Below are 13,422 nucleotides of genomic sequence, written 5' to 3'. Positions count from 1 at the left end.
CAAGAAGCTGGTGGAGACCGTCAAACAGGACGAGGAGGCCAAACAACAGCCTCCCAGCAAAGTACGTATCTATTTAACAATAAATCTGCAAATCAAGTTTTTTCTAAATTTTTATTTCTGATAGAAATTCAAAAAATGAGTTCGAGCAGCAGCAGCGGCAGCGACTCGGAGGGTAGTGAGAGAGAAGAACACGCGCAGGTAAACCGGTACTACACAATTGAGCGGCAGATTGGCAAAACGAGTCGCAAATGGCACTGTAAACAAATCGATTTGCGTATAGCTTTTAAAAATTTGGATGACATTCCAACGCGAGATTTTTTTCGAATTTTTCGAAAAATTCTCGACGAAGTTATACGTAAATTAGTAACCGAGAATCCCGGGTATAATCGGGTTCGATTTGTTTTAAGCTCCCCCGGATTGACGACCCCCGTAAATATTAAATTTATAAAAATTGACAAATTCACCAGTAAGCGAATTATGCGCACCATCTATAGAGTAACGCAATCTAGTCGGGACTTTGTTTTTAATGGGGAAGATTTTCAGTTTGACATAATTTTTTTAAACCTCGATGCCAATATAGGGACTTATTATAAATCCATTAAAAATAGAACTTTGGTTAATTTGGATTATTTCGTAAAACAAAATAACCAATTTATTTTTATGGAGAATAATGATAACCTCTGTTTTGCTCGAAGTTTAGTTCTGGGTAAAGAGATGGCCGATCGCAATTTTTATCAACAAAATAAGCAAGGTCCGCCCTTTAACCAGGACAATTTTAACAAACTGAGGCGCAATAGCACTCTTCAAGGTAATATTGCGAAAATCTTGCACAGAAAAGCCGGAGTCCTCGAAGGTTTCGTTACTCTAGAAGATATTCAAAAATTTCAAAATTATTTAGCTCCCCATTATCGGATTGTGATAGTTGATGCTGCGAATAATTTTACCGTATTTTTTAAAGGACCCCAAGCTCCTAAATTTATCTATCTCTTAAAAATTGGCGACCATATCCACCCTGCAAAAACTTGGCACGGCATGATGGGGGGTTGTATCTTTTGCGATTTATGCTTAAAATCTTTTTACAAACGTGAATTGTTAAAAGAGCATAAATGCCCCGAGGATACAAAACCCTATATATGTTTTCGGTGTCAAGGAGAAGCTTTTCATTCGACCAGCGAGGACGTTTTAAAACGCTGTGACAAATGCCACCGCTACTTTTTCCCGGGCCCCTGCTTCGACACTCATTTACTTAATGGCACCTGCGCGAGCCAAAAACGATGTTTAGAATGTGGGCGGCTGATGGGTGACGATCACGACTGCAATCCCGAACGCTCTCAGTGTAAAATAGTTCATCCGCCAGGTGAACATTTTGTTATGCCTTTGGAAACCAAAATGAAAGCCTCGCGGTTTATTTATTACGACATTGAGACTATTCTCAGAAATAATATCCACGTCCCCATTTTACTAGTTTGCGACGTGCAGACTGAGGCTGGCTTTGAAACCAAAATTTTTTACGGCGCCAATTGCGTCGAGCAATTTTTAAATTATTTATTTAGCGTAGAACAAGTAGTTTTGACTGGACAAAAACGTAAAACGTACCGACCACGCTTTACTAACACTCAAGTCGTAGCTCATTACGCAAAAGCTTTTGATAACTTCTTAATTCTCAACGCTTTAATTCATAGACACGTCACCCCTGCCGTTATTTTTGATGGCAGTAAAATTTTAATGATTCATCTCGAGGGACCGCAAATTAGATTTCTCGATAGCTTTAATTATATTAGTCAGCCTCTGCGTAATTTCACCAGCATGTTTAACCTCGGCGATGTGGCGAAGGGATTTTTTCCATTTGATTTTCATACCGAAGAAAATCTAAATTACATTGGCGTCATCCCTGAAGCTTCGTACTTTAACGTAGCTCAAATGAAGGCCAATGATTATCGAGATTTTCAAACTTGGTACGCGTCAATGGAAGGATCTATTTACAACATCAAAGAGGAGCTTATTAAATATTGCATTCAAGATGTCCGAGTCCTGAGACAAGGCGTCGAAGCTTTTAGAAAAATTTACGTTGATCTAACAAAATTAGACCCTTTCTGCTTGAAAAATATCACTTTGGCGGGTGCTCTAACAACTATTTATCTTAACAATTACTATAAACCTTACAGCATGGCTATTGTTCCTTCTAATGGGTATAACGCAAAATTTAATCACAGTCAAATTAGCTTAAAATATCTCGCTTGGGTGGAGAAAACGGAAAATATAAAATTGCGAACGGCTTTAAGCTATGGCGGTGAATATCGCGTGGGTCGCTATTTAGTCGATGGCTATAGCGAAACTCCGCCCAAAATCTACGATTTCCACGGTTGTTACTTTCACGGTTGTCCATGTCAAAAACTTAATGTCTAAAATACCCAACTCAAGGCCAGCAACAGATTTCTGTACGAGCGGACTTTAGATAGAGAGTTGTTTATTAAAGAGAATATGCCCGGCTACGAGTACACATCGATTTTTGAGTGTCAATTTGTTAAGCTTTTAAAAGAAAACGCCGAAGCTAAGGCCTTTTGCAAAAGTTTAACTTTTCGACCTCAAATATCAGCTCGTAGCGCTCTCTATGGGGGACGAACGGAAAATTTTGTTCTCAACTGCCACGTGCAAGGTGAGGAGAAAATTTTCTACAAGGATATTATTTCTTTGTACCCGAAAGTTTGTCGCGATTGTCCGTACCCTAGCGGCCATCCCATTATCTATAACAGAGATTTTGACAAATCGCCAGGGTGGTATTTTGGCGTTATGAGTTGTCGCCTGCTGGCCCCTCAAGATCTCCACATCCCCTTAATTCCCTTTCGCAGCGGTGGTAAATTAGCCTACGCCCTCTGTCGCACGTGTCTAGAATTGCGAGCGGAAATCTGCGATCACACTGTTAATGAACGAGCTTTCGAATCAGTCTGGCCAACGGTAGAAGTCTATGCCGCTATGGAGCATGGTTATAAACTCCTCGATATATTCGAGGTTTACCATTATCCAAAAACGGAATATTTCTTCGCCCAGTACATGACTGATTTTATCGCCTTGAAAGTGAAGAATTCCGGATTTCCCGCTCACGCGCAAACGCCTCTGCAAAAAGAGGCGTATATCGCCGATATAAACAAGAATGAAAAGCTCTCGCTGACGGTGGCGGATATTCAATCAAATCCTTCCCTGCGTAATATTGCTAAAATTAATTTAAATTCTCTTTGGGGTCGCATGGCATTAAATACGGGAAAGATTCGCAGCATCTTTATCAACAATTATTACGAATTGATACGATACGCGAGCGATTACACTCTGGAATTAGTCGACTTACGGCCAATCACAGATTCAATCGCTCTCTTATCGTACAAAGCCAAAAGCGATTACATTCTAGACTACAAACTGGGGTCGGCCATTGTGGGTAGCTTCGTCTCGTGCTACGGGCGACTCGAATTGAACAAGATGCTGCTTCAATTGGACCGCGCAGCTTTGTATTGTGACACCGACTCGATAATCTACCGCCATCTACCGGGAAAGTTTGACATTCCAACTGGCAATCATATTGGTTGCTGGGCGGACGAACTCGGCGGTGATTATATAACTTCCTTTTGTAGTACCGGTGCCAAAAGTTACTCGTTTCGCACTAGCAAAGGAAAAGAAGTTAAGAAAATTAAAGGGTTGACGTTAAATCGAGAAAATCTGGAAAAACTTGACTTTGAAACCTTTGAAAGTGTGGCGATGAATCCGGAAAAGGAAGTTACAGTCAATGTCCCTTTTAATTTTAAACGGGACAAATACAAGCTGCAGCTAGAGGCCGTTAAAATCACCAAAAGATTTCGCCAAACCTCGAATAAGAGATTGTTGAACGCCGATTTGACAACCAGTCGACCCTACGGTTTTAAAGAGGCAACACCCGCTTCAACATCTCTTTTGCATGAATTACGAGGCTAGGCGAAGACATACTTTCGAGGGCTTGTGGGAATCTTGCGTTCCCATCGAAGCCCTGGCCAAAGACGGTTTCTATCTTGCAGATGTAGAAACACAGACGACGCGCTGCGCCTTTTGCGGCATCACCTTGTATCAGTGGCGTTGCACGGACAGTCCATCGAGGGAGCATCGCAAGCACAGTCCATCGTGCGCGATGGTTTCCAAAAAGCCGTGCAACAACAAACCACTGCGGCAGGGGTTTCCCGACTTCCCGACCAGCGAGGGCACGGATGTTTGCGACCATCTGGTTCAGACATGCCCAACCACCACCAACAAAGAGCGGTCGGGAACCGAAAAAGTGCGCGTGCGCATCCATCCGTCGTGTTCGCTACAGTAGTGCGTGTTTACATCCTACCACCCTCCGAGTCGCGCGTCAACTTTAACCTCCTCAACGCCCAACGCTTCCGCCAGCGTTGTCTGGAATTAGAAGAGAAACTTTTTAAAAAAACAATTACTTCATAGGGGAATTTTTTTTTTGGGTAAAAGGGTTTCGTTTATATTGTTGAAATATTTTCTAATTTGTGTTTATTAAGGGTCTTTGGGTTAATTGTATTTTTGATTATATATATTATATATATATATAAACTGTTAATTAAAATAAAAATGTTTATTAATCAAGATGAATCCAGCCGAGTCGGTCTCGCATTCTTTAAAGTTCCAAACACCCGCCCAGTTTCTAATCGTGGGGCCAACGCAAGCGGGGAAGAGTTTTCTTTTAAGTAACTTATTGCAAAATCATCAACTTATGTTCGACCCGCCGCATAAACAGGTTATTTATTGCTACGCGGCCTGGCAACCAAACTACGAAAAATTGAAACAATTGATTCCGGGAATTCAATTTATTCAAGGCTTGCCAACGGCCGATCCGGATTTTTGGGAAACTCATCGCGACTCCTACTTGGTATTAGATGATTTAGCTAGTCAATTATTTAAGCAAACTCATATTGCCGATTTAGTGTGCGTGACGTCGCATCATTTAGGGTATACGGTCATTATTATTACGCAACAACTGTTTCCTAAAGGTAGCCAGTCGCGAATAATTTCCCAAAACTCTTCGTATTTTATAATAATGAAAAATCCTCGCGACGTCGCCTCTATTCGTTATCTAGCCCAACAGATTAGTCCCGATAATCCGAAACGTATTACGGATGCGTACAGGCTAGCCACTAAAGAACCCTATAGTTATTTGGTAATTGATTTAAAACAAGAAACTCCGGACAACTTACGGCTCAGATCTCGAGTTCTACCTCACGAGGCGCCTATGTATGTGTATGTCGATTAAATTTAATTGTCATTTGAATAATGGCGCCGCGCGTTAAACAACGATCAGGAAAACGTTCTCGCCTCGTAGTAGCGCGTCCCTCATCAAAATTTGCCAAATTTGTCCCCTATTTACAGAGTCTACGTCAAACTAGCTGTAAACAACGGCGTACACTCTTAAACAATAGTAGCACGCCTCAATTAAAAAGCATTCAAACAATTTGTAAGAATTTAAAGGGCGGGGGCATTTTTTTAAGTAAAGACCGTAAAAAGAGGTTGGCCAAGTACAAGAAAATTATTCGACAATTAGGCTCGAGTACCTTGTCGCAGAAAAGCAAAAAGAAGTTGCTCTTGCAGCAATCAGGTGGATTTCTCACGACGTTGCTTGCTGCAATTTTGCCTTCAATTGTGCAAGCAATAGCGGCTAAACTATGAAACAAATGGTTCTTGTCCCCGCTAGCGCCGTAACTTCGACGGCGGCGCAAGAACATTCGGCCTTGGACCGAGAGATTGATGATATTTTAAAATCGCCATTGAGTGCTCGTGATAAATTATATAAATATTTAGACGCCTTTAATAAATATTTAAGTATCGAGAAAAAAATCCCCTTACCAAAATTTGAAGTAACGATGCCTTCAATGGCGTCTTCAGCCGCGTCTATACCGTCATTATTGACCACCTCTAAAACGCCGCCTCGAAAAAAACAATCTTCATGGCCAAGTTCTGCCCCGTCATCTCCCTCCTTAAGTTCTTCAGGTAGTGCTTTTACCACGCCGCCACGCTATAAAATTAAGCCTCGGGAGAGAGTTTTAAAAAGCGAAGCCGGAACTCCTACACCTGATGAACTTTATCAGCAATTTGGGCCAACCTATGTTGGCGATATGGTAAAACGTCAAGCTGAAGTTTTGGCAAAAAGCTTGCAAAAAACATTTTTCACGCCGAAAAGAGAGATAGAAGAAGAAGAAGAAGGGGCTGTCGGATATGCAAATCGCGATGACGACGGCGATTTTCAAGAAGAAATCGTCGATGAACAGGAAAATATACCAGAAGACAACGCGGAAAGTTTAACGGACCTAGAAAACCTGTTTGAAAGCGCCTCTGCCAAGCAGAAGAAAAAAAAACAAAAAAAGCCTCGGAAGAAAAAAGATGAACTTCAAAACTTAGGACCGCTGGTTCCATCTAACGAGAGGAGAAAGAGGCACAATAAATGGCGCGATATTAATTAAATGTAATATTTAGACAAAATAAAAATTGTTTTATTGCGAACAATATCTGTGTACATGTTTTTTTAAATGTAAAGATAAATATAATAAAGCGACATAATCGTTAAGTTTAAGATTCTGATCATAGATGCCGTCTAATATCGTCTTCCTTGAGATTCCATCGGCCCTTAGTGTTAGGTACAGACAACAATGGATGCCGCACAGTTGAAAAAAAGGGTGTTGAATTTGATGCTTGTTGTAAACAACTCTTTTCCCGTATCGTTTTAAATTAACCCTATAGAATCGTGGTGAATTTCCGTATGTGCAGAACATTTCCACCGTGTCATTGCTGCAATAACACGCTATCCAATGCTGTCCAGCCTGGCCAGATGGTTCATTGTTAAATACGAAGCAAAATTTGGATTGTTTAGGACGATGCGGTAGCTTGTCCACCGGGAAGCAACCCAGGTAATAGGGTCGCGTCCTTTTGTCGCAAGTTAAAAGAGCGTTTATTTGCGAAGTGTTCATAATTGGCTCTTGACGAGGCCCGTCTCAGGTAACGAGACTTTTTGCAATTCGGCGGCGTAGAAGACGCCCAGAATTTCTTCTCCCTTCAAATCTGCTACTCGATACACGGGTGGAGACCTTGGTATGACGTCAACAACGCGAAATATTTCGTCAGTAAAAGTCCCACCAGAGCTAATTTTTCTAAAAACCCGACTGGCTATAGAAAGACGCACGTGGTCGCCAATTTTAAATCTTGGCGCGTATCGATGAATTCCGTTAGATTTGCCGTACAATTTATTCCAAATAATTGATTCGTTATCTATATTAACATTTGTCGGCGCTATGCCGGTAGTTGAATGAACCCGTTCATTATAAGCTCGAGTTATTAAAGGTAAATATTTCACGTAATTTTTATTTCCCGTGGCCGTTATAACCTTGGCAATCTGCTCCTTAATTGTTCTTATAAAACGCTCGGCTAAACTGGCTTTATGCTGACTTCGGGCAAAATGTATTTGCACATTGTTGCGCTTCAAAAAAGAGTCAAAGTTGCGCGAACTAAAGTCCCCACCAAAGTCAGCGTATATTTTCAACGGAATCCTCTCTCGAAATATGGTTTTGAAAGCTTCGATAACCTCGCCAGATGTTTTGTTTTTAAGAGGTATTGTCCATCCGTACCGGCTTAGGACATCAATGACGCACAAGACGTAACGAACATTTTTATTAAAACGTTTTAATTTTGGTAGATCCATCAAATCAGCTTGAAAGACATCGTCCATGCTCGAGGCGTACACTTGGTTGGTTTTGAAGCGGAAGCGTCTAAAACGATGTTTCGTGTAGGCTGGTTGTTTCTCGAGAAAGGCGGTTAATTTTGCTTTGGACACGCCCGGTAAAGCTTTTTGTAGCCTGGCTAGCGACCCATAAGCGGCCGGATTAGCCACGTCGTAATAAATTTTTCTAATTTTAGTATCCATATTGTAGCGAGTGTAAATAACGACTAAAATGTTTTCCCAATAAACAACTTTATTTATTATCCACAAAGGTATTTTAAAATCACAATATCAGTTAAACAATTACTATATATCAATACATTTTTTTTTAAACATCCGTCATATTTAATAACCATAAATCAAGGCGTTCTTTAAATCGGCAAAATTGTTGGTAAAATAAGAGTAAATATCCTCTTGATCATCTAACCATCCATTTTCATCCTCAAACTGCCTTAAAATTTTGTTCCGGTCCAGTTGAGGCAGCGCTTCGTGCAAATTTCGCTCGACTCGATCACCGAAATTCGTGTCAAATTCCGAGCAGCTTTGAGAGTGGCAGATTTGTTTTCGACACTCGATGTTGCCGCAGGTGGAAGTGACGTCAAACAAAGTGGTGGTCAGCTCGTTTAAAATTAATTCACGCATTCGACAGACAGCTATTCCTTTAGCCTTGAGAATCTCGTCAATGAGAGGCTTTAAATTGAGCAACGTCTGCCAGCCTGTTTTGTCCAGGCTGAATCCTTCGCTGGTGCTAAAGTTGAGGAAATAACGACTTCCGCTGCCTCGTTCGTAGTGTCGAAGATCAATTAGCCGTTCTTCTTTCGAATTGACGAAACATTCCAGCTTGAGGCGTTCTTTGACGGGCAACCAAATATGATAGCGGGGAATTTTTCCCTCGAGAAAAGAGGTGATTTCATTTTGAAACCGAAACAAAGCGTACCACGCGTTGGGTTTTAATATAGTTTTTGTACGCGTATCCGATCTTTGAACTAAGATTTTAGGTTCGATTGATTCAATGACGCAAATGTCGAGCTTCGGCGTGACGGTGTGGACTTGGTGCATGTTGACTCGCGACTGATATTGTATTTTTAATGCTTTAGTCTTTTATACGTTGGGGTGATTATAAATAATTTCTCTGTTTTTAGATATAATTAATTGATTGTTTGGAAATTCGGCCATAACAATGCACGTGACGTTCTCGGCTAGCGCGGCGCTGAATCTTAACGATAAACGCAAGTTACCAGTCTGGGGCATGGAATTTAAACCTAAAGACGCGAGATGTTCTCTACTCAAATCAAATACAAGGATAAAAAAGCCTTTTTTTATATAAATCGTAAGATATAATATTCCCTCGGTCAAGACCTAATGTGTCGAGCCCCTCGAATAAGGAATTGTAACATCTAACGTATTGATCATCGGCAAAATTAGGCGTGAAAGGTATATCGGGATAATTTTGAGAGTTTAACGAAAATTGCATGAAATCGAGATTGAAATGTTGGAAGTTTAGGGGGTTGGAAGTGGCGTCCCCCACAAATTTACTATTCGCAACGAAAGCGACGACAGTTCGCGATGGTAATGGCCCTGAAAACAAGCTGTCCCTAATATAATCTTGGGTTCCAGCAGTTATTAAGAAATTTTTCATAACAATCGAGTTTACTTCGTATCGAGCGTTTATTCCGGAATTTAACATTTGGGCGTGCGCTATTTGCAATTCGGGATTAACCTCAATCTCGCTCGTAAACAAGGTACATTCCGTTAAGTCAATCTTATAATTTTTGTTCTGCTCATTGTGGATAATGGCGAAATCCGAGGAGCTGCGATGCAATCTAATCCGAACCTCAATATTATCTAGTAAGAATTTGGGCGTTTTAAACATATCCAGAAATAACTCGCCAATTACGTCGCACGTCTTTGATTTGGCGACGCGTTTACTGCGCCGCCCGATACCATTATCTTCTTTGTTAATATTAGCATCTTCGAGAGCCGTGGCCGGTTCAATAATTGTATCCAAATAGTATAGCATAGAAGTTAACCACGAGTTGGCCGCCGTTTGCCCATAATTTAAAAGTACTTTCAAATAGGCCATGTATGGGAACATATTATTAGGTTGCTGGACAGCAACGCCATTAAGAAATAATTCTACTTGACAAAAGAGCGCGGCAATTATTAAATTTGTCACCGAAACTTGCTTCTCAGCCGCGGGAACGACAGTCCCATCGCTATGTAAGACGCGAAATTTTAATCTCAAAAGAGTTTTAGTCAAATCCAAGTAATTGTTAGAGGGGGGAATAATAAATTCGACATATTTAGCATTAGTTAGCGGGGCAATTGGATAATGAGCTGTTGTTTTAGTCCCGACAATATTATTGTTCACCACCGGCTTTTCAAAGACTTCAAAATCGGAGAAAACGCTTTCGTAGGTCGACATGTTTAGTCTAGAAAATCGCGTTTAGTGCGTCTCTTAGTACGTTTGCTCCGGCTTGTTTTAGCAGTCCTCTTTCGTTTTCGGCCCGTTCCACTCTGAGTATTGACAAAGCGGTCCACGCCTTTATGTAGTAGGGAATTAATAGATTGTTTGACATTTCTTTTAATAGATTCACGTGGTGATATGTTGGGGTTTTGAGCATCGCTAATAACTCGGCCTGTCAAACCAACAGCTTCGGACGCTAGCGTACTAAGGGCTGGCCTAATAAAGGGTGTAATTTTGCGCAATAAAGAATTGAAGATTCCGCCAACACTGAAACTACCTCCGGATTGGAAAACGTTCGCGTGTAAGATGGCAGAGACGATCCTCTTTGGAAATACAGAGTATATCTATTAGGCACCATTGCTAAAGATCTATTGACGCCTACGCCTAAAAAACAGTTTAATATATACCTTGCCTATATTGAACGGGATATTTTCCCCGTAATCGGACTTCAATTCAATTTCAATTTCTTGTATATTGCTAATCGAAATTGGATAAAAATCGATATTGTTAAATATTTCCTGGTTCTCCTCGTCTAGCAGCGAAAAAGCAGGCATTTTTATGAAGCGTAAAAGAGGGGATTGACCACCACCTACTACCTGTTGCCGAATAATATTGGTATAGACAAACATGGCGTCGACGCCTCTCATGATATCCGCAGGGTAATCTGATGTCTCGTTATTAAGATACCGATCTAATTGATTGGCACTAAAGCCTAACAGCCTCCCGAGCCCTCTTCCGGGTGTTGTTTTGGGAAACAAAATTGAAACCGTATCGGTAAGTGTTGAGACCGTGACGCTTCCGTCTACATTTTGCGTAAAATTAAAACTTTTCCTATGCGCCGGGGACATGGCTTCGCCCATGGCACTTAAAACATCGCTAATATGATAATAAACCCCGGGAGGAATTTCACATGCAAAATTGTCAACTCGTTTGCCTTGAGGGTTATCCTGTTGATATCCGGGTAGGGACGGCTGGTCAGCCATATTTGGATCTTCTGGAAATCTATCAACATCGTATTCGCTAGTCCAAAAATTATTAGCCTCTGTCAGTGTCATTGATCTCAATCGAGGGTTCACCAACGCTACACCCGAGTGGCTATGTTGCAAAACTTCTCCCTCTTCGGGAATGTTAAATAACTTGGCCATCGGTCCAGCTACCGATACGCGAACACCTCGCTCTATTTCGAGACGCGTGTAGTATCTATTTTCTGACGCCGTTTTGAGAATAAAGATTTTAAAATGACGGCGAGTCATAAATTGCTGAACTTCCAATAATTTGTTAATCACTTTCAAATGTAGCGAAAAGGGGATTACCGCACCGGTCGGGGTACGATCACAGGTATATTCACCCGCCGGTATTTTGATTTTCGTTGTCTCCGTCTTTGTAAAAAGATACATTAATGAAAAGTGGACGCGATATGATACGCCTGTACTGTTAGTAGTTTTAAAATGCGTAAAATTACGCTCTAGAGGCCTCTTGGATAGAAACGTCCCCCCAACGTATTCATTTTCTAAATTTAATATATCCTGCAAATCCGGCGAAAATTTCATTTCAATTTTTGCCGGACAATGGACTCTAAAATAATGCTCCGCTCCTTGTTTAATAACGCTAAATTCCGCATTATGCAATCTTAAAGGATCAAAATTGCGCGCAGTTATTTGGAGGTTTTCGGCAATATCTTCGTAAATCTTATAATCATCTGTCGATCTAAACTCGCCTGACACCGAGAACAATAAATAAATCCATGGCTCTTCCCAAGGGGTATAATGCTTAATGGTTCTATTGACTCGATATTCTAGATAGGCATTGTTTTCATTTATGGTATATTCTTGTATCGTGAGGCTTAAGGGACCGCATTGCTGCTTTCCGGTATAATATTTATCGGGGTCGAGGTTGAGCAATTTAGCTAATTGGGGAGAAAATTTAATTTCCACCCATTCCGGTGTTTTGAAATTATACACGATAGCATAGCCCCAATTATCTACTACGTGATATGTGAATTGAATTTTATTTATTACTAATTTTTCTAAAGTGTTGGCTACGGCTCGATAAAGCCCTTCGGCGTTTTTCTCAGGCGTGTCACGGGCTCTAAAAGTTTGCGGTAGAAACAATATTTTGTAGTTATCATAATCTTCCGGGTTAATGGGCGGCTCGGGCTTTTTTGCTGGCGGATCGACTGGTTCAGGCTTTTTTGCTGGCGGATCGACTGGTTGCGGAAACAAGGGTTTTTCATCAACCGGTGGTGGGGAGGGAGTCGGTAATACGGGTAGCTCTGGAGATGAAGGGGGTGTGGGCGAAGGCGTGGGTGTTAATGGTTCAAAGGGGGCGAGGGGTCTTGAGCGTGGGGGCTGTGGTGGAGTGGGGGGTTTTGGTGGTGGTGGTGGAGAAGAGGCTTTCGGGGGCGGTGGTAGGGTTTGTTTCGGGGCTGGTGGTGCTGGTGCCGGTGGAGGAGAGGGAGGTTTTGGGGGTGGTGGTGGAGAAGAGGCTTTCGGGGGCGGTGGTAGGGTTTGTTTCGGGGCTGGTGGTGCTGGTGCCGGTGGAGGAGAGGGAGGTTTTGGGGGTGGTGGTGGAGAAGAGGCTTTCGGGGGCGGTGGTAGGGTTTGTTTCGGGGCTGGTGGTGCTGGTACCGGTGGAGGAGAGGGAGGTTTCGGGGGTGGTGGAGGAGAGGAGCGTCTCGGGGGTGGTGGAGGAGGGGTTATTTTGGGTGGTGGTGAAGGTTTTCGTTTTGGAGGAGGGGTTATTTTGGGTGGTGGTGAAGGTTTTCGTTTTGGAGGAGGGGTTATTTTGGGCGGTGGTGAAGGTTTTCGTTTTGGAAGAGGGGTTATTTTGGGTGGCTGTGGTTGTACAGGTACTACGGGCTTAGCTGCAGTAATAGGAATTGGAAGAAAGGGAGTAGTTCGCGGTAAAATAGGCATAGATGGGGCTACAGGCTTATATTCCGGTTGAAGTTTTTTTCTTATCGACGGAACTTCGTGGCTAGTTTTGCGCTTCAGAGCTGTCTTAGGAATATACTTGTAATTAAATTTTTTTTTGAAACTATTTCCAACATTTTCAATTTCGATTTCAACGTAATTGTTAGTGTAATTTAAAGATATTTTTCGCGCATGCTTTGATACAGGAAATTTGGATATAAAAGGAACGTCTTCGAAATTATTCCCCTTAAACTCAAATAACGTGGATAGGGGAGAGCCATCTGGTATTTTGACCCGTATGTTTTCATCGC

General features: G+C 41.8%; 1 long non-coding RNA gene across 1 annotated transcript; it reads left to right on the top strand.

Moving 5' to 3' along the window:
• Nucleotides 1-7,328: 7,328 nt before the first annotated feature.
• On the top strand, nucleotides 7,329-8,252 carry LOC149677724 (uncharacterized). The gene is made up of 3 exons (XR_016366430.1): nucleotides 7,329-7,623; nucleotides 7,709-8,004; nucleotides 8,097-8,252. It is a non-coding gene; the product is annotated as an uncharacterized LOC149677724 (long non-coding RNA).
• The last annotated feature ends 5,170 nt before the right edge of the window (nucleotides 8,253-13,422 follow it).

This window comes from Phalangium opilio, unplaced genomic scaffold (assembly GCF_054372755.1).
Source record: "Phalangium opilio isolate 3A_F unplaced genomic scaffold, DU_Popi_V2 ptg000043l_1, whole genome shotgun sequence".
Lineage (NCBI taxonomy): Eukaryota > Metazoa > Arthropoda > Arachnida > Opiliones > Phalangiidae > Phalangium > Phalangium opilio.
Note: the sequence above shows the minus strand (reverse complement) of the source record. Positions and strands in the feature narration are given on the sequence as shown.